The sequence below is a fragment of the Pan troglodytes genome, chromosome 9 (genome assembly GCF_028858775.2).
Source record: "Pan troglodytes isolate AG18354 chromosome 9, NHGRI_mPanTro3-v2.0_pri, whole genome shotgun sequence".
Lineage (NCBI taxonomy): Eukaryota > Metazoa > Chordata > Mammalia > Primates > Hominidae > Pan > Pan troglodytes.
Genome location: NC_072407.2, coordinates 23,238,550 through 23,258,614, shown reverse-complemented (window position 1 = coordinate 23,258,614; position 20,065 = coordinate 23,238,550). Strand labels below are relative to the sequence as shown.

Below are 20,065 nucleotides of genomic sequence, written 5' to 3'. Positions count from 1 at the left end.
AAGTTTATAGAATGTTTCTACATTCTGTCCCCCATTTTGACCCTTGAGATTGCTCCACTTTTGCAGAAGTAAAATTGGCTTTGGAGAGGTTGTTGCTTGGCCAAGAACACCTAGCTAAGTCCGATGTGCTTCCTACCACACTCCACGAGATTAGAAATGAAAGGTAGGCGCCTAGGGGCCCTGGTGTGACCAGCATCTGTCCCACGCTTCCTGCTCTACACAGAGGTGGGTCTGTACCAGCTCTCTTAACATACTTCTTGGATGGCCCAGCTCCAGGGACAGGAAAACAGCAGTAAGGATTCTAATGTCCTCCACACCTGGAGAACCCCCAGGAGCTCCAAGAGAAGGGACAAGTTCCAGTGTGTTAAGTGCGCATCTCTTTGACCCGTTTGTTATGGGAAGAACTGCACCTTGAGAATTGACAAGTGCTTTCCCTGGCTAGGGTCTTAAAGGAGCATCATAGTATCTATTTCCTACATGTTTACTATATGTAGACAGGGTTATACGTTTTAAATGTATCATATCTATGAGCTACAACTGAGGCTCACAGGGATTAAAGCAACAAGTCCATGGTCACACTGCTAGTGTATGCAAGTCTCAGCTCATGTCTATTGGACCTCATTATCCATTGCCCATTTACTTCTAGAGACATGCCTAGCAGCTCTAGTAGGAATCAAGCACATTGATTCAGGGTAATCTGAGCATTAATAAAGTCAGCCCTTTCAAATACACATGTTTTGTTTGCACAACCAAGTACAGCTAGGAGAGGGCAGATTTGCACCTTGACCTAGAAACCCCTCTTCCTCCACCACTAGAGAACCAATATGAACTATTTCCTCCAAAGTACCTTTGTTTTTATCCTTCTTAGAGAACAGGTGAATGGTCTCTGATTTAAGAAATGGCCCCTGCCTTCAAGGTGCTTATAGTTGAGAAAGATAGTATGTACACATGAATAAATAAAGCATTTCCATGCAATAAAGAGAAAAGATAAGTTGCCCAATGGTAGATAAAGACAAAATATATAGTTCTGTAGAGGCTACTAGATTTAATTGGTTACACGGAACTATGAGAGAAACACCAAGACAGACAGCTGCTGTGTCTCTGAGGAGGTTCTTACATCTCCCTCCCACTTCTCCTCTGTGGTTGAGCTAGAGAGATTGGAAGCCAAGGTTTTGTTTTGTTCCCCTCATCAATTCTCCACATAAAGAATTACCTTCTGGGGAAATTAGACGCATAGGAAGAAAGGAGGTGTTAGATTTCCAGGCAGCTGTGGACACTGTCCCACCCAGTACTGCTTCTCTGACAGGTTTGTGAGGTTGCCCCTTGATCCCCACCTCCTGGTGTTTACACCCTCGTGTTCTCCCCTCCCCTTGAGTGTGGTTGGGACCTGTAACTTACTTCTAACCAATAGGATACAGTAAAGGTGACGGGGCGTGTGACTGTGTGTGTGGTTATGTGGTCACATGTCGTAAGACTGTGGTGCCCATCTTGCTGTAGTCTCTCTCCCTTGCTGGCTTTTAGGAATCAAAGCAGCCATGTCGGTGGGCCCAAAGTGGCAAGGGCCTGTGGGCAGCCTTTCAGCAAAAGGCAGGCTGTAGCCAACAACCAGCAAAAAACAAATCAGTACTGCATATGGCCACAAATTCTGCAAACAACCTGAATGAGCTCAGAGTGGCTCTTTCCCCAGTCAAGCCTCAGATGAGACCACAGCTCCCAGTTCCACTTTGATTGCAGCCTTATAAGACCCTACAGAGGACCCAAACTAAGCCATGTATGGATTCCTGACACACAGAAACTATGAGACAATAAAGATGTATTTTAAGATATAAGTTTGTGTTAATACTGTTATACAGCAATAGATAACTATTATAGCCACATAAACCCCCATTGTTCACAAAAGTCTTCCAGTTTGTCCTATTATTGTTCATTGGTTTCATAGGCATTCATAGAAGGAAACATCCCTAAGACGTGGTAATTCCAACGGCTTTAATGGGAGAAGCACTCTCCATTTGTTTTCAAAGCTGGAAGCAACTTTAAAGATACTAGGTAGTAGCACAGTAGTGGACAAAGTTATCTGGCCAGCATGCAATGGGAAAAGTTTCTTTTCCCAAACTGCCTCCTTATTTCCTCCAAGGAATGACATTTTCCATGTTGGATGGAGCCCAGTGGACTGTAATTGGGAACCCCACCCATGTCTAGCAAGAGTGGACTTGTCATCTAGCCTAGGCCAGCCCCCCGGGATTGGATGTTCCATCTCATCCTAGCAGTGTTGTTCTTGCTGTCTGTCCCTGCTGCAACTGTTGCTGAGGCTCCTGCTTCCCAGCCTCTGAAGTGGCCATGGCACCAGCCCATCTTCAAACCAGATTTTCAACCATCCGCTGAGTCTGGGCCTTTGCTATCCTTCCAAGAGTTTCTTTTGCTTAATGTTGCCAGTCATTTCTGTGGCTGGTAGCCAAAGGGCTCTTACCAGATCACAGAAGGAAACCCAGAGCAAAGGCTTCCTAGTTCTCAGACTAGTTGTTCCCTGTTCCCTGGGCCTGGCAAAAGTCAGCCAAAGAATGAATAGAAAAGGCCTTCAGAAATGCTTATCTCACCAGGAAATGCAAGCAACTCACCTATGCTCAAGTGGATGTAAAGTACAATTTCAGATACCAGAAAGGGAAGTAGTTGAACTAATAGATTCAAGAAACCCAGGAAACTCAAGCAATAGAATTTGATGAAAAAAAAAATTTTTAATCGACTTTAAAGCAAGTTCTCTCAGTCTTGTCCTTCCCAAGTGATTAGTGTTTCTGAAGATAAAGGATAAAGAGATTTTCAGAACTTAAAGCAGATAAGCTGCCTGAGCAATCCTACTAATTACATAAAAGAATGTGAGTTGACTGCAGATTCTTTACAGTACTTATCAGTAGTAGTTTTCATATCTTGAGGGCTTAAAATAAGAGATAAGCTCAAAGGAAATGTGTTATTATTTTAGGTTGACAAAAGGTATCAATTTCTTAGTCAACTTTTTAAAAAGTAGTTTTACATTTTAGTCTCCCATTTGAGTCAATCAAATCAGCGGCTAAATGAGGACTTGTTATGATTGTCAACATTTTGTAGAAAAATGTAGGCAAGGAATATATTATCGTGTCCTCCAGCAGTCAAGTAATCAAGTGCATTTTTAAAAGGCCCTGTATATACTGAATTCTTTTTCAAGTATTTACTAGTTTTTACAATATGCTCAGCACTGTGTCGTGCAAAACAATGCCTATATTATCCTATTTTGTTTCATAAAAATATCCTCTATGTGTGAATCTTCTAGAAGTTCACCCTGAATAAGAACAATTTTGTTACTATGAATTAAAATCTTTCTAAAATGATAATATAGCTCCCCATTTCCTAAATAGAGCACTGTACTTTGACTATAATTTAAACTTTTCTTCACATTTCAGAAATTCATGAGCACTGTTGCTTTGTTAAATTCAAATTCAACAAACACAGTTTAAGCCACCTATGATACCGTAATGCCTTCAGGGGCTAATAAATGTATAGGTCCACATCTTTTTCAAATTAATGGCTCCAGAATATTTTCCTTTTCAAGTTCTTTTTTTTGTGTGTGGTTGTCTGTCTCCAACTTTGATATCAGCTTCTACTTGTCTTGCCCCTCTATCCTACCTTATGTATTATTTATATCTCAGATAGATATGTATATGTATATATGTTTTTATATGACTTTAAGTACATATATCTAAAAATATTATACGTAGCATCTCTTTTGCTTTATATGAATATGTACAGATATGTATTTATATGTAAAGATTCATGAGTACATATATATGTTTGCTTCCCTCCTATATGGCAAAATACCTTTATGGAATCGTAATTTATCTCTTCTGACCCAGGAAAATTGAAGGATCCTCAGGGAACTTATGTTACCAAACTCACTTTTCTAAACCAATAGATCTTGCATGTCCAAGTCAATAGATTTTGGTCTAACTGCCTAAGAAGGGCTCCATCCCTCTCCTGCGGGAAAAGGCTATGAATTGATGGCAGATGTTTCCCGTGCCAATCAGTGTTTTTTATCACTATCCAACAAACTGGAACTTGTCGATACTTGCAACTAGGACCACGATGAAATGCCAGGAATGCTAAATATAAATTACATACTATATTCATTATCAAAATTCAACACTTCCAGCGGTGTCCAAGGGAGAGAATACACTCATGGGCTCTTAGTTTCTATTTCTAGTTGAACCAGTAAAGACCCTTTCTCACCCCTCTTTTCTGCTTATCACTAGAGACAGAAACTAAAAACCATAGCTTCAGGCTGCTCAAAGCCTAAAACTAAACAAAACAGAACAACAGCAAAATAAGGCGGGTTGAACAAGTTGGAGTTTGATAAAGTCATTTCTACCTGGAGACATTCTGAGAAAGAGGACAGGTCCTATATGACCCAGGGGAACAAGTGGCACTTGGGAGAGAAAAGGAATAATTTTTATTGAGCATCTACTCTTATATCTACTTCCAAAGAATATTGCGAGGTAGTTATTATTGGCCCCATTTTGAGGAAGTTAATTTCAGAAAGATTGGGGGACAGACCCTGTGCAGCGCCAGCGTGTGCGTGCAGCTGTGCCTGGAGATGAGGCCCGCACTCCAGAGCTCAGGCCGCCTGGCATCGTCATGCGTGTTCAGACTGTGGTGAGGCAGGCTGATTCCAGATTGTTCATGGCAAATGAGAACAGTGCTTCCATGGCATTAGTCCCAAGGCGTGACCGCTGTTGCTATTTCAGGCTCTAAACTTGAGGTGATTTATTCCGTATCAAGTTGCTTAAGCCAGAACATTTCACGAAAACCCCTTCATGTTATGGTTGTGATTTTGAGCACCGAAGAGGAGTTTGCACACCATGTTGGAGGGAGAAAGGAAACAACCACCATTCCTCTCAGAAGGCCAGGGCAATGTGATGCAATGACGACACAAAAGTGCCCCTGACTCCAGCTGCCTGGCTGTCCTCCAGGTTTTGTCCACCGCCTCCTCCTGAGGGCGGGTCCTGCTGAAGAGCAGCTGCTCCAGCCCTGTCACCAGAAGCTTCCATGCAGACCCACAGAGGCACCAACCCCCAATATATTCCTCTACCACCAGCTCCTCCCGCACAGTCCCTCTGTGGTGGCTGGACATGCTCAGCTTCTCAGATTGTCTGGTTTGTGACTCCGATCTTCCAACGAGCCCTTTCCAACATTTATTCCCCCAGTTTCTCTCACAATTGTGTAAGATCTGATTTCTATAAGAAATCATTTACTTCATAACTCATAGAGATTCTGCTTCACCTGATTAAGCCCTGGCTATACAATACCATGTGGCACTTTTGAGAGGAAATGGGGCGAAAAAATTTCCAGAGACAGCCAAGGGCCATCCACTTCCCAGTGCCCAGAGAATACAATGTGCCAGCAAGTTGGCACTTTGCAAGTTCTGAGCCATTTTAGTTGCCAGTATTTTCATAGCTGCAAATCCAGGAGCTGAAACATTTTAGGTCAAAGCACCCTTTACAAATGCCTTGCATGGAGCTCAGCCACTGCCAACTGCAGCTATCTGACCTGTTGTTGTTAACATGCTCAGAGGCTCTGCATCCAACATCTCACTTGACTCAACTCAGAGAAGTAAGACATGCACAACCTAGGAGCCAAAATCTGGCTTCAAGCCCCAGTTCAGACTCGCTAATAAGGCACTTAACCTGTCAGGGCTGGTTTCCTCTTGCATCCTTATAGAAGTGATCCCAAGGAGATGATTTCTGAGGTCCTTAGAAATAAATTTTTATGAAAAGCAAATTCAAACTCTCTGGCAATTCCTAGCACATAAGCAGAACCTGCGCTCAACCAAAAGAGTTTTATCAAATGTATGGGAAAGAGCTAATCCTAGGGAGGAAAGGAGGCTCTTAATGAAACCACTAATCTTCGGACTTGAGCACACATGATATTCCTCTTGGCAAACACTATATAAGGCAGATTTAAATTTTATTGCTGCTATTATTGCAAGAAGTTGTTATTTCCATGAAACTAATCTTACAGATTGGGAGACCATCCGTTCTCCTTTTGGTTTTAATATCTTGACCTTGCTATCAGTTACATATTTTTAATCTTCTCTGGGACCTTTGTCAAGATGACCTATGTGATCTACAGCTTCAGCTGAAATTTTGAGAGAAATGAATAGAATGGCACCTCATTAACAAGCATCTTTGTGAATGGGATATTCTGAATAATATAGAGCCTAAGGATCTCAGGGCTGGAAAGGACCCTGGAGATCATCTTATCCAGGGCTTCACAAACTTCCAAGCTTAACCCTGACTTTGGGCCCCCAAATCAGTCCCAGATTGGCTGTATTAGAAACACCAGAAAGCATCTTTGACAGATTCTTGGGCTTCTAATGGAGATGGGTCTAGGGTGGAACCCTTAAATCTATATTATTTCAAGCTTCCCAGGAAGCCAGCCATGGTAGCTTACACCTGTAATGCCAGCGTTTTGTGTGTCCCAGGCAGGAAGATCACTTGAGCCCAGGAATTTGAGACCAGCCTGAGCAACATAGTGAGACCCATTTCTACAAAAAATATTTTAAAAATTACCTGGTCATGGTGGTGCATGCCTGTAATCCCAACTACTCAGAAGGCTGAGGTGAGAGGATCACTTAAACCTAGAAGGTAGAGGATACTGTGAGCCATGATTACGCCACGGCACTCCAGCCTGAGTGACAGAGTAAGATCCTGTCTCAAAAAAAATATGTAAATAAACAAACAAAGGGTCTCTGGTAATTCTGATTTGTTGCTAGGTTTGATGACTAATGATCTGGGAAAATCACTGTCCAGTATTTAAATTGCCATTACAGAACTAGTGCTAAACAAGACAAAGTAAGCCCATTACAGCCTATCTCCTCCACTGATGATAACTAAAATCTCTGGGCAGAATACAAACACTATTACCTGAGAGAAGAATAGCTTGTATGCCAGGGAGCTTACTGGGTTTTTCTTTCCTTCTTTACCTCTTGGCTTTGACATTGGAACCACCACCCTCAGAAGGCAAGACACAACTTGTGGTATGAACTTAACCAGCCTGGTTGCCTACCAAAATAAACAAAAGTCAACATTCTCCAGATGATTTTAACAGCACCTTTGACTTGTTTCCAGAATATACAACAAACTCTCAAAACTCTACAATAAGAAAACAATCCAATTTTTTAGATGGATAAAAGATTTGAATAGTCACTTCACTGAACAAGATGTATAGTTAGCAAAAAAGCACATTAAAAAATGCTCAACATCAGCCGGGCGCTGTGGCTCACGCCGGTAATCCCAGCACTTTGGGAGGCTGAAGCAGGCCGATCACAAGTTCAGGAGATCGAGACCATCCTGGCTAACACGGTGAAACCCTGTCTCTACTAAAAATACAAAAATTAGCTCTACGTGGTGGCGTATGCCTGTAATCCCAGCTACTTGGGAGGCTGAGGCAGAGGAATCACTTGAACCAGGGAGTCAGAAGTTGCAGTGAGCTGGGATACCGCCACTGCACTCCAGCCTGGCGACAGAGAGAGAGACTCCGTCTAAAAAAAAATAAAAAAAACCTCACCATCATTATTTATTAGAGAAATGCAAATTAACATCACACTGAAATACCACTACACATCTGCTAAAATGGCTAAAACTTAAGAAACAGCAAAATGAGATTGATCACAGCAAATGCTGGTGAAGACGCAGAGCAACTGGACGTGGTTAGTGGGAACCCACAGGCACTTTGAAACATGATTCGGGATTTTCTTATGAACTTGCACATAGACTTACCATATGACCCAGAAATTCCACTCAGATATTTACCTTCAAAAATGAAGAGTTATGTGTACAAAAAACAATGCTGTATATTAATATTTGTAGCATATTTATTCATAATTGCCCCCAAACTGGAAACAAACCAAGTAACAGCCCTTTATCCTGCTTGGTGTTCTCTGAGCTTCCTGTATTTGTAGTTTGGTGTCTGACATTAATTTTGGGAACTTTTCAGTCTTTACTGCTTCAAGAATTTCCTCTGTTTCTTTTTCTCTCTTCATCTGGTGTTCTCATTGTATGTTCTTTAAATCTTTTATAATTGTCCTATAGTTCTCGAATATTATGTTCCACTTATCATAAGTCTTTTTTTCCTTTGCTTTTCAGTTTGGGAAGTTTCTATTGACATAGCCTCAAGCTCACTGATCCTTTCATCAGCTGTGTCCAGTTGGCTAATAAGCCCATCAAAGTCCTTCATTTTGATTACAGAGTTGATTTCTAACATTTATTTTATATTCTTTCTTAATATTTTCATCTCTCTGCTTACATGACCTATCTGTTCTTGCATAGTGTGTACTTTTTCCACTAGACTCCTTAATATATTAATCATAATTGTTTAAAATTCCTGTTGTAATAATTCAAACATCCCTGTCATTTCTGAGTCTGATACTGATGCTTGCTCTGTCTCTTCAAACTCTGTTTCTTGCTTATTAGCATTTTCTTGTAATTTTTTGTTTAAAGCCAGCTATAATGTACTGGTTAAATTAACTCAACACTAGTTCCCACTGAGATTTCTGCTCCAGTAAATTGTGGGTTCTTTGATCCATTCTCTGCCCAAATTGGGGAGAGTGGTTTGTCCTGTGATTTCAATTACTTCATGGAGCTAAGAAGAGCTGTTAGTTTTCAGTTTGTTCAGCTTTTTACTTGTTAGGATAAAGTGATGACTTTTTTTTTTTTTTTTTTTTTTTTTTTTTTTTTGATAGTTTCGCTCTGTCGCCCTGGCTGGAGTGCAGTGGCAGGAGCTCAGCTCACTGCAAGCTCCACCTCCCGGGTTCACGCCATTCTCCTGCCTCAGCCTCCCAAGTAGCTGGGACTACAGGTGCTTGCCACCACGCCCAGCTTTTTTTTTTTTTTTTTTCCCAGTACAGACGGGGTTTCACCGTGTTAGCCAGGATGGTCTCGATCTCCTGACCTTGTGATCTGCCCACCTCGGCCTCCCAAAGTGCTGGGATTGCAGGCATGAGCTACCACACCTGGCCTAAAGTGATGACTTCTAATCTCCTAAAATGTTGGGCTAGAAGCCAGAAGTCCCCCGAGTATTCTTCAGCTGGTGAATGAATGGGCATGGTGGCACAACCATACAATCAACTACTACTCAGCAATAAAAAGGAACAAACCATGGATGAGTCAACAGTGTGGATGAATCTCAAATGCACTAAGCTAAGTGAAAGGAACCTTATTCAAAAGGCTAGCTACTGTGTGATTTCACTTATATGACCTTCTGGAAAAGGCAAAACTATAGGGATAGAGAGCAGATCAGTGGTTGCAAGAGCTTAGGAATGGGAATAGGTGTGACTACAAAAGAGTAGCTCAAAATAATTTTGGGGTGATGGTAGAACTGTTCTGTGTGTTGATCACAGTGGTGATTATGTGAATCTGTGCATTTGTCAGAACTTATGAAACTGTAATAAAAAGTACATACATTTAAAAGCATTTTAAAATTGCCATTACAACACCGCCATCCAGGTTGTTTCCAGGCTCTACTTGAAGGGTTCCTAAGGTGGGGAATTTACTATTTTCAGAGACCAGCAATCCCATCAATGCAGAGCTTCTCAATCACTGTGCTGGGACTGGGTTACAGGTTGGCAAGATATTAATCATCTCAGCCCTTAGGCAGGTGGGAACCGCTGTGCTACTCTTTTTCACCATGGGCTGTAAACATTATTTCATTTTCCAATTGCTGTAAATTGAAAAAGGATGCACTACCTTCTCAGACACTAATTTTCCTTTACATTGAAACAATATCAGTCTATCTATCTGCAATGTCTATTGGTCCTAGTTTTTCCCTTTCTTGGAACAAATTTCTTCCCTCCTAATATATATGACAGTTCATTAGATATTTGAAAGTTTGCTATAAGTTTTCATATTCCTACCATCACCAATTCATCTTTGAATAAATGTGCCTGGTCCCTTGGACTATTTCTCACATGGCATGTATTTAAGATTATCAATCCCTGGAACATGATCTTCATTTCCAATATTTATGCCAATTGCCACAATAGAACACGATACTCGATTTTCTTAGCCTATGCTAGGAAAATTTTTTAATGAAGGTTATTTCATGATTTCTCCTTTCACAGGTCTAGGAGAGTATGCATAATGCAGTCTTTCTTTACAGACTGAAAATATTATAGGGTCTGATGGCTATCAAGTTTTGTGGTCTACCTGTACTGGCCCTATAGCTTCTGGAACTTCTTATTGTACTTTCAAATTCTAGCATTTGGAGACAACTCACTAGAAGAAACTCATAGAGAAACATCACCAAACAAGTCAACAATAACTATAACACAGCCTCCAGCACCATATCTCAGCCTCTATAAAAGGGACCACATATATAAAAAGATCCACAGTTGTCATACTCTATACTTGGCCCCCTCCTAGCACCATGTCATCCTGTGACCAGAGCTCCTTATTGCCTTAACCACTTTCTCACAAATACTCATGAGGCAAAATCCTGCCATCTTCTAGGAGACAGGAAACCTTTCTTAGGTTCCAGCTAATCTTCTCAGAAAAGTGTTCCTCACTCACACACATACACTTAGTTCCTCAGACTAAGCACCTCACCATCTACTTAGTCTACATTCCAGCTGGCGAAGGTTGCCGTGACAGTAGGTATACTCAGTGAGAAATAAATGTCATATCCTATGCATTTGTGGGATATTAGTTGAAGTCCCTTAACCTATGGCATCAGATATGGCAAAATTTAGGAAACAGGGTTGAAGTCTGCCACCCCAGGACACTCCCTCAATGAATATTTGAAATGCACATTCAAAGTTATAACTCAAATTTGAACACAGGTGATTTTTCCAACTTCTATTTCTACTAATTCATAAGTTCAGGAAATACAAATAAAATAAATCCTATTTCTGTGGACTGGGAAGACATTTCTGGATAGTTAATATTTCTGCTAAAGCAATTTAAAAGTGGAATTTAGCTTGAAAAGGTATATTTTAAAAAGGAAGAACATTTTTGCAGTGTTGTGCAAAAAAAAAAAAAAAAAAAAAAAAAACCTGCAAGAGATGCTGTCAAGAGAATGGGAAGACAAGCCACAGACTGGAATAAAATAGGAAAATATGCAAAAGGCACATCTGATAAAGGACTGTTATCCAAAATATAAAAAAAACTCTTAAAACTGAAGAATAAGAAAATGAACAACCCAATTTAACCTGAACAGACACCTCACCAAACATATACAGGGAGCAAATAAGAAAATGAAAAGATGCTCAATATCATATGTGATTAGGAAATTGCAAATTAGAACAACAATGAGATACCACTACACATGTATTAGAATGGCCAAAATTCAAAACACTGACAACACCAAACGCTGGTGAGGATGCGGTGCAACGATGGCTTTCATTTATTGCTGATGGAAATGCAAAATGGCACAGGCACATTGGAAGACAGTTTGGCAGTTTCTTAGAAAACTAAATGTACTTTTATCATATAATCCAGCAATCAAACTATTTGGTATTTACCCATATCAGTAATGTCTGCACAAGAACTATGTCCTCATGAAAATCTGCACACAAATGTTTATGGCAGCTTTATTCATAATTGCCAAAACTTGGAAGCAACCAAGATGGTCATCAGTAGTTGAATAGATAGATAAACTGTGGCACATCCAGGCAGGGGAATATTATTCAATGCTAAAAAGAAATGCACTCTCAAGCCATGAAAAGACATGGAAGAACCTTAAATGCACATTGGTAAGTGAAAGAAGCCCATCTGAGAAGGCTACAATCCTTGTGGTTTCAACTATATGATAGTCTGGAAAAGGCAAAACTATGGAGACTGTAAAAAGATCAGTAGTTGACAGAGGCTAGTGGAGAAGAAGAGATGAATAGATGGAGCATAAAGGATTTTTAAGGCAGTGAAATTATTCTGTATGATGATATAATAGTGGATACGTGTCATTATACATTTGTCCAAGCTCACAGAATGAACAACCATAGGAGTGAACTCTGATGTCAACTATAGACTTTGGGAGATAATGATGTAACATTGTAGGCTCATTGATTGCAACAAATGTACCACTCCGGTGCAGAGTGTTGATAGTGGGCGGGGCAATGCATGTGTGGGAGCAGGGGATATATGGAAACTCTGTATCTTCCACTCAATTTTGCTGTGAACCTAAAATTGCTCTAAAACATAAAGACTATCTTTCTGGTTTTGTTTTGTTTTGTTTTTTGAGATGGACTTTCACTCTTTTCACCCAGGCTGGAGTGCAATGGCATGATCTCTGCTCACTGCAGCCTCTGCCTCCTGGGTTCAAGCGATTCTCCTGCGTCAGCCTCCAGAGTAGCTAGGATTACAGGCATGCGCCACTATGCCTGGCTAATTTTGTATTTTTAGTAGAGACCGGGTTTCTCCATGTTGGTCAGGCTGGTCTCAAACTCCCCACCTCAGGTGATCCACCCGCCTCGGCCTCCCAAAGTGCTGGGATTACCTGCGTGAGACACCGCGTCCGACCAAGACTATCTTTAAGAATTGGAATACAGCACTTCAGAATATTGGGGGGGCTCTCAGATTTCTTCTTATATAAAGGGTAATTGTCACAGCATCCATTAAGGGGCAGTGACACCGCTGCACACACCACCTTGAAGATTCTGATTCTCTTTGGACCTGTGTCACTTTGTAGAATGCATTCCCCGAGGACCCGAGTTTTAAACTCAACATGCAAGCATCTTCTCCTTTAACTCCAAACCATCTTTCGGGGGCGCTTGACGACTTAACTCCTTCATCTTTGTGAACACAAAAGATCAACTAATCTTTCTGAGGTCTTTTTCTTCTCCTGATGTGAGGCCTCCAACTTTAAAGGAGCAGAACTCTGATGTTTTAGCAATAAGGACTTTTTTTGGTTGTTAGCTGTGTCTGCCTTTTTCTGTTTTTGTTTTTCCCCATATCAGGAGTTCTCACTTCATAAAATACCTTGTACCATTTCCAATACCCACATTTTTTGGTAATAGGGTCATAGTAGGACAAAGATGTTTTTATGACAATGTAGAAAGTTTACCCTTTGTTGGTTAAGCTCCATCATGCTCCAAGGGAAGTAAAGACTTAGTTTTCCTAACTGGAAAATAAGAATTATCAAATTATGGAATTAGAAAGCACCGGCCGGGCGCGGTCGCTCACACCTGTAATCCCAGCACTTTGGGAGGCCGAGGCGGGCAGATCACGAGGTCAGGAGATCGAGACCATCCTGGCTAACACGGTGAAACCCCGTCTCTACTAAAAATTGGCCGGGCATGGCGGCATGTGCCTGTAGTCCCAGCTACTCAGGAGGCTGAGGCAGGAGAATGGCGTGAACCCGGGAGGCGGAGCTTGCAGTGAGCCGAGATCGCGCCACTACACTCCAGCCTGGGCGACAGAGCGAGACTCCGTCTCAAAAAAAAAAAAAAAAAAAAAAAAAAAAAAAAAAAAAAGAGAGCACCTTAGGAATCATTTGCCTCACACGAATATTCCGTAAATAAGGAACTAGAAAGGAGAACTGACTTGTCAGAGGGCACACAGCTAATTAATAGAAAAGTTAAGACTAGAAACCCATAACTATTCATTCTAATCCAGTGTTATTACACTATAGACACGGCACAAACTTATTGGGAAAGCCAAAAAAAAAAAAAAAAAAAAAAAAAAGGCTCCCAGCTATTATAAAAACGCATCCAATCTTTATGTTTAGATGGAGTGGCTATAGACTTAAGTAAGTAAATGTTTTTTGCTGAATTTGTGCTTTATCTCTTGCAGCTTATCTCAGATATGGTAGGAATTTAGCCCTTTCAAGACCTCTCAGAATTATTCAGCTACATGAATAAATTCAACTTCAACTTCTAGATGCCTACTAGGTGCTAGCATTGAGGACCCAAAGACAAATAAGATGCTCTCTTTTTTACAGAGGAGTTCACCATCTAATGATCCAAAAAGACACGCATACAACCAGACAAAGTTCCCCATAATGAGAGCATGTTTTAAGGTCCCAGTGCAGAGTATCACATCCTACCTGGAAAGGTTAGGGATGGAGGCTTCCCCTGAAGAGGCCATTTGGGCTGTTTATTGAAGGATGAGGAAGATTCCACCAGAGGGAGGAGGTGAAGGAGGCGGAGGACATTCCAGGCAGAGGAGGGAGCATGAGCAAAGCGTAGAGGCATGAAAGTACTGGCTATTTTTGGAGAACAGTGATTAGACTGAAGAGGTTGGTAGATAGGATAAAGGAAAGTGGGATGGTGGGAGAAGAAGTGGGAAAGTTAATCTGGATCAAGATGAAGCAATTTGAAAATGATGTCAAAATTTTTAACATGATCTTATAGTAAGGGGGCACTAACAGAAGTCTGCGAGCTGAAGGGTGCCATCATCAGATCCAGGTTTTGAAAGATGACTCTGGTGGTGGTGTAACAGATGGAAGGGAAGTGGGAAACCTGGGTGGGGGGCTTCTGAAAAAGTCTAGGCAATACATCTGAACTGGGGCAATAAGAAGAGGAGGCACAAAGGAAGGGCTAAATTCAAAAGACATTGAAGTGCCTGTTGTTGACACAGGTGAAGAGTCATAAAGACTACACAGCCCATGGAAACACCTCCTAAGACAATCCCACTGATCCACTCTGAACCTCTGCAATTTGATTTACTTCTGTCGATTTGCTGGCCCTGTGATACCCACTTAGGGGATTTGTGCTGCTCCAGGCTTCTCCTAAAGGCTTTGTACCAGCTGAATAGCAAATGTAGGCACAGCCTCTTCTGAATCTGTCGGACTGTTTCTGTAAAACCCTGCTAATCTCTCAGTGCAAGATAAAGTCAAGCTGGTACTTTGGCTATGCGGGTGCTCAGCCCCACCCTGTCCTCTCTCCCAACTACATAATGCCAACTAGATCAAATTCTGACTAAAGCAATTCTACTAGTTAAAATTTCTGTCAGAGCATTGGCTCTGGAACAGAGAATCTGAGTTCAAGGTTTGACTTTACCATATACCAGCTGTGTAACCTAATTTCTCAAACAAAGTTCTTCATCTATAAAAAGGGGATAATAACACCTATATCTTCCCTTTGATTCAGAGAGAGGCAGAAACAGAGATAAAGGGACACAGAGGAGAGAAATTGCACCCAAAAGAGAATCAAACACATCATAGTGCTTTTAAGCTGAAAACACTGTCATCACAGCAAGCAGTGAATGGCCATGAAAACAAGGAGGCCAGTTTTTAAAAATCTGGATGATGTAAATAAATGAGCCATTTGTTTCATCAAGTCTCATTTCATTTCAGTAAAGATGACATTTGTTATTATTTCTTGGAAAAAAAGAACCATCTTGATGCACTTACGTGTTGCTTTGCCCATTTCCATGCTTTTCACAGACGCAACGCATGGTCAGGAGCAACCTCTGAATGGTAGGTTAGAGTTAATTCTCTTTTTGAAATAAGAGCCAGTGACAAATATCAGACCACTGGTGCATAGAAATAGTGAAAAGCCCTAGTTACTCAAAGAATGTGGCTGCCATTGAATACATTATGGTCCAATTATGTTTCTTTTCAGAGCGGTTTAGATGAGCAGATGGAAGCTGAGATTCCCAAGCCTGCAAGTCCCTCTTACAAAATGTTCCCTCTTTTATGTGGCATGGTTTAGATCAGTGGTTCCCAAAGTAGGAGGTGGGGAGCCCCCTAGGAAATATGAGAAATAATGCTAGAGTATGAGACAAAAGATTGAGACTTGTATTCTATTTATTATCTTTTTAGTGCATCATTGTGAATATGTTTTATACTGTGTGTGTATATATATATGTATACACACACACACATAAACCTGTGTGTGTGTGTACACATATATATATATACACACACATAAACTTGTGTGTGTGTTTGTGCATGTGTGTATTGCTCAAAGATGTTTTATGAGGGGACCATAATCAAACACATTTTGGAACCATGTTGTGGAAGGGTTTTGGGTTAGATCTGGGTTTGAATTTCCTCATCACCTTTGTGATGTGTGTTTCCCCCTGACTTACTAATTTTTAGTTATCCTAAGGAATACGAATGAGGAAGCAGTGGATTCTAGTCCTAACATCGCCGTGAATTTCCCGTTGACCTAACTATGTGGCGTAAGAGATTTAGTTCATTTTCATGGACTGCATTTATTTCATTCCTCATTCATACCAGGAAGAATAATAATGCCATCTTGACAAAGTTCTTGTGAGGATTAAATAAATCACTGTTTCTGATCGAGCTCTCTTTTTCTGATTTGGGGTATAAAGGCAGTGTTTTAAGGCATGTGATTTCAGGTCGCCCTCACTGTCCTGGTTCACGCTTTTGCCTGGTCTCCTTCATGCCCTCTGTTTCTCAATGATTCACCTGTTTATGGTAATTCTGGGAACAATGAGGCAGAAACAGCAGGTTCCAGTCCCAGCACCACCAATACACTTGCCGTTGAGTGGACGTTCAGCTTGTACTGATTGAGCACCCTGCTGTGTGCACAACACGGGCTTACTGTCACCTATTCCTCATAGCATCTCAAAAGGGATTTAGGAATTTCTTCACTTTTCAGATTCAGAAGATGTAGAGCAGTGCTGTCCAAGAGACCTTTCTGCAGTGATGGAAGCATTCTATAGCTATGCTGTTCACTGTGGAGGCACTAGTCACATGCGGCTGTTAAGCACTTGAAATGTGGCTTCTGTGACTGAGAAACTGACTTTTACATTCTATGTATCTTAAATAATTTCAACTTATATAGCCACATGTGGTTATGGCTACTGTGTTGGACAGCACAGTGCTGGAGAATGCCGACAGACCCTAGAACTCCAGAAAGTGATTTAAAAGAAAATAAATTAGAGAGAACACTGAAAACAACACCATAAAAAGAAGTGTCCATTAACAAGTGAGAAACTTCAAAGAATTCCAGAGAGAAAGCAGAAGGCTGTGGATTAACAGAGCGAGAAGGCCTGGCCACAGCAGTGTAGCAGCGTGTGGCGAGGCAGGAGCTGTCCTGGGACACCCCAAACTTGGACATGCAGAGTGGAAGGCACCCTGGGCTATCACAAGGGTGATGGATAAGAAGATGGGTCCAGGGCTAGGAGCTTTCCTCACTTTCCAGTGTGGCTCCAGACTAAGGGGCCAGAAATCCCAGGGAACTCCCCATAGAACCAGTGACCTCCAGAGGGAGTGGGACAGCTCACACCCAGGAAACACACTGCCACTGCACACACCTGGTAGCAGGCTCCATCCGTGTCCCACAGTCCCTGCGGGAAAGCTCCTTTAATCAGAGGTGGTATCCACCAAAAGGAAAACAGAAATTCTCAAATGACATGGTAAACACATATCCAAAAATCCCAAATATAGTTGAAAAACCAGCACTATGAAGGTGAAACACCAAACTCAACACACAAAAGAACAAATATCCAAGAAAACATAATTGATAGAGCAAACAAAGAAGACTTCCCCCAAGTTAGTATAATGAATATCCCCAGAGAGATGCAAGATGATATGTCATTTATAAAGCAAGGATGGGCTATATGAAAAAATTAGGTATCTTAAAAATTATAAATGTAATTATTTTAAAATCAGTAGATGAGCTGAGCAGAATGTACATGGAGGAAATGCAAATTAGTTCCATGTAAGATTGAGCTAAGGAATTCTCCCTTAATAAACATAAAAGGACAAAGAAATTCTAACTTCTAATGAGAGTTTCAGCAAGAGGAAACATTACATAGAGGGAAGGATTAATGAGAGAAATAATAAAAGGAAATTTCCTAAAGGAAAAAAAGTGAGTTTTCAAGTTGAACTCATCCACTAAATTTCAAGCAAAATAAAATTTAAAAGGCCATAACACAGGAAATTATCATAAAATTCAAGAGAAGATCCTGAAAGTTTCTAGAGGAAACAAGACAAGTCAATAAAGGAACATGAATATGACTGGCACCAGAACTGTCATGTACGTTACTAAAAATAGTTGAAGACAGTTTTCAAAGGTCTGACTGAAAATTATTTTGGATAGAGATTCCTAAATTTAACCAAACTAGCATTCAAGTGAAAGCAAAATGAAGACTATGAGGGGCGGGATAGTGTCCCTTCAAAATTCGTATGTTGAAGTCCTAACTCCCAGTTGCCCAGAACGGGACTGTATTTAGAGACAGGGTTCTTAAAGAGGTAATTAAGTTAAAATGAAATCATATGGGTGGCTCCTAATCCAATATGACTGCTGTCCTTGTAAGAAGAGGAAATTAGGACCCAGATACACAAGGAAGACCGTGTGCAGATACAGAGAGAAAACAGCCATCTACATTCAGAAGAAACCAACCCTGCCAGCACGTTGGTCTTGAACTTCCAGTTGCTGGAATTGTGCAAAAATAAGTTTCTGTTGTTTAAACCAGCCTGTCTATGGCATTTGTTACATTATGTGATAATTCAGTAAGTTTACAGCAGACTCTCTCAATGAATTCATCGAGAATGATTTACCACACACACACACACACACACACACGCACACACACAGAATTAAAAATGTAAGGTACAAAAAGTAAATAAAGAACAGTAATTGGGAGGCTGAGTTGGTTGGATCACCTGAGGTCAGGAGTTCGACATCAGCCTGGCCAACATGGTGAAACCCCGTTTCTACTAAAAATACAAAAATTAGCCAGGCATGGTGGTGGGCACCTGTAACTCCAGCTACTTGGGAGGCTGAGGCAGGAGAATCACTTGAACCCAGGAGGCAGAGGTTGCAGTGAGCTGAGACTGCGCCACTGCACTCCAGCCTGGGTGACAAGAGCAAAACTCCATCTCAAAAAACAAACAACAACAACAACAAAACAGTAATTGAGTGAAGAAAGCACTAAAATTTATCATTAGGTTTAAGTAAGTACTAACCCATAATGAACAAAACTAATTACAATCCAAAACTGAAACTACACATCATGTTGTGGGGAGGTGTGTAAAGGCAAGTTCAGAATGTGCAAAGAGGGCAAGACGTGACGGTCAAAGTGCAGCATTCATTTCAAGCAAGGAAGCTCCTTTTATTTTTTAATGCTTAATTATAACTTTATTTTTTCCTTTGTTCTCCTAAAAAAATAAAACGGGATACATGTGCAGAGTGTGCAGGTTTGTTACATAGGCATACGTGTGCCATGGTGGTTTCTGCACCTATTGATCCATCCTCTAAGTTCCCTCTCCTCACCCATCCCCCACCCTACAGCAGGCCCTGGGGTGTGTTGTTCCCCTCTCTGTGTCCATGTGTTCTCATTGTTCAACTCCAACTTATGCATGGAAGCTCCTCTTTATTTATTTATTTATTTATTTATTTATTTATTTATTTATTATGCTTTAAGTTTTAGGGCACATGTGCACAATGTGCAGGTTAGCTACATATGTATGCATGTGCCATGTTGGTGTGCTGCACCCATTAACTCGTCATTTAGCATTAGGTATATTTCCTAATGCTATCCCTACCCCCCCCACCCCCCACCCCACAACAGGCCCCGGTGTGTGAGTTCCACTTCCTTGTCCATGTGTTGTCATTGTTCAATTCCCACCTATGAGTGAGAACATGTGGTGTTTGGTTTTTTGTCCTTGCGATAGTTTGCTGAGAATGATGGTTTCCAGCTTCATCCATGTCCCTATAAAGGACATGAACTCATCATTTTTTATGGCTGCATAGTATTCCATGGTGTATATGTGCCACATTTTCTTAATGCAGTCTATCATTGTTGGGCATTTGGGTTGATTCCAAGTCTTTGCTATTGTGAATAGTGCCACAGTAAACATAAGTGTGCATGTGTCTTTATAGCAGCATGATTTATAATCCTTTGGGTATATACCCAGTAATGGGATGGCTGGGTCAAATGGTATTTCTAGTTCTAGATCCCTGAGGAATCACCACACTGACTTCCACAATGGTTGAACTAGTTTACAGTCCCACCAACAGTGTAAAAGTGTTCCTATTTCTCCACATCCTCTCCAGCAACTGTTTCCTGACTTTTTAATGATCGCCATTCTAACTGGTGTGAGATGGTATCTCATTGTGGTTTTGATTTGCATT

At 41.0% G+C, this 20,065-nt stretch overlaps 1 protein-coding gene across 7 annotated transcripts in view; it reads right to left on the bottom strand.

The window, feature by feature from the left end:
- ZDHHC13 (zinc finger DHHC-type palmitoyltransferase 13) overlaps positions 1-20,065 on the bottom strand; it is a 195,299-nt gene that overhangs the window by 88,497 nt on the left and 86,737 nt on the right. The gene's annotated exons all lie outside the window — the stretch shown is intronic.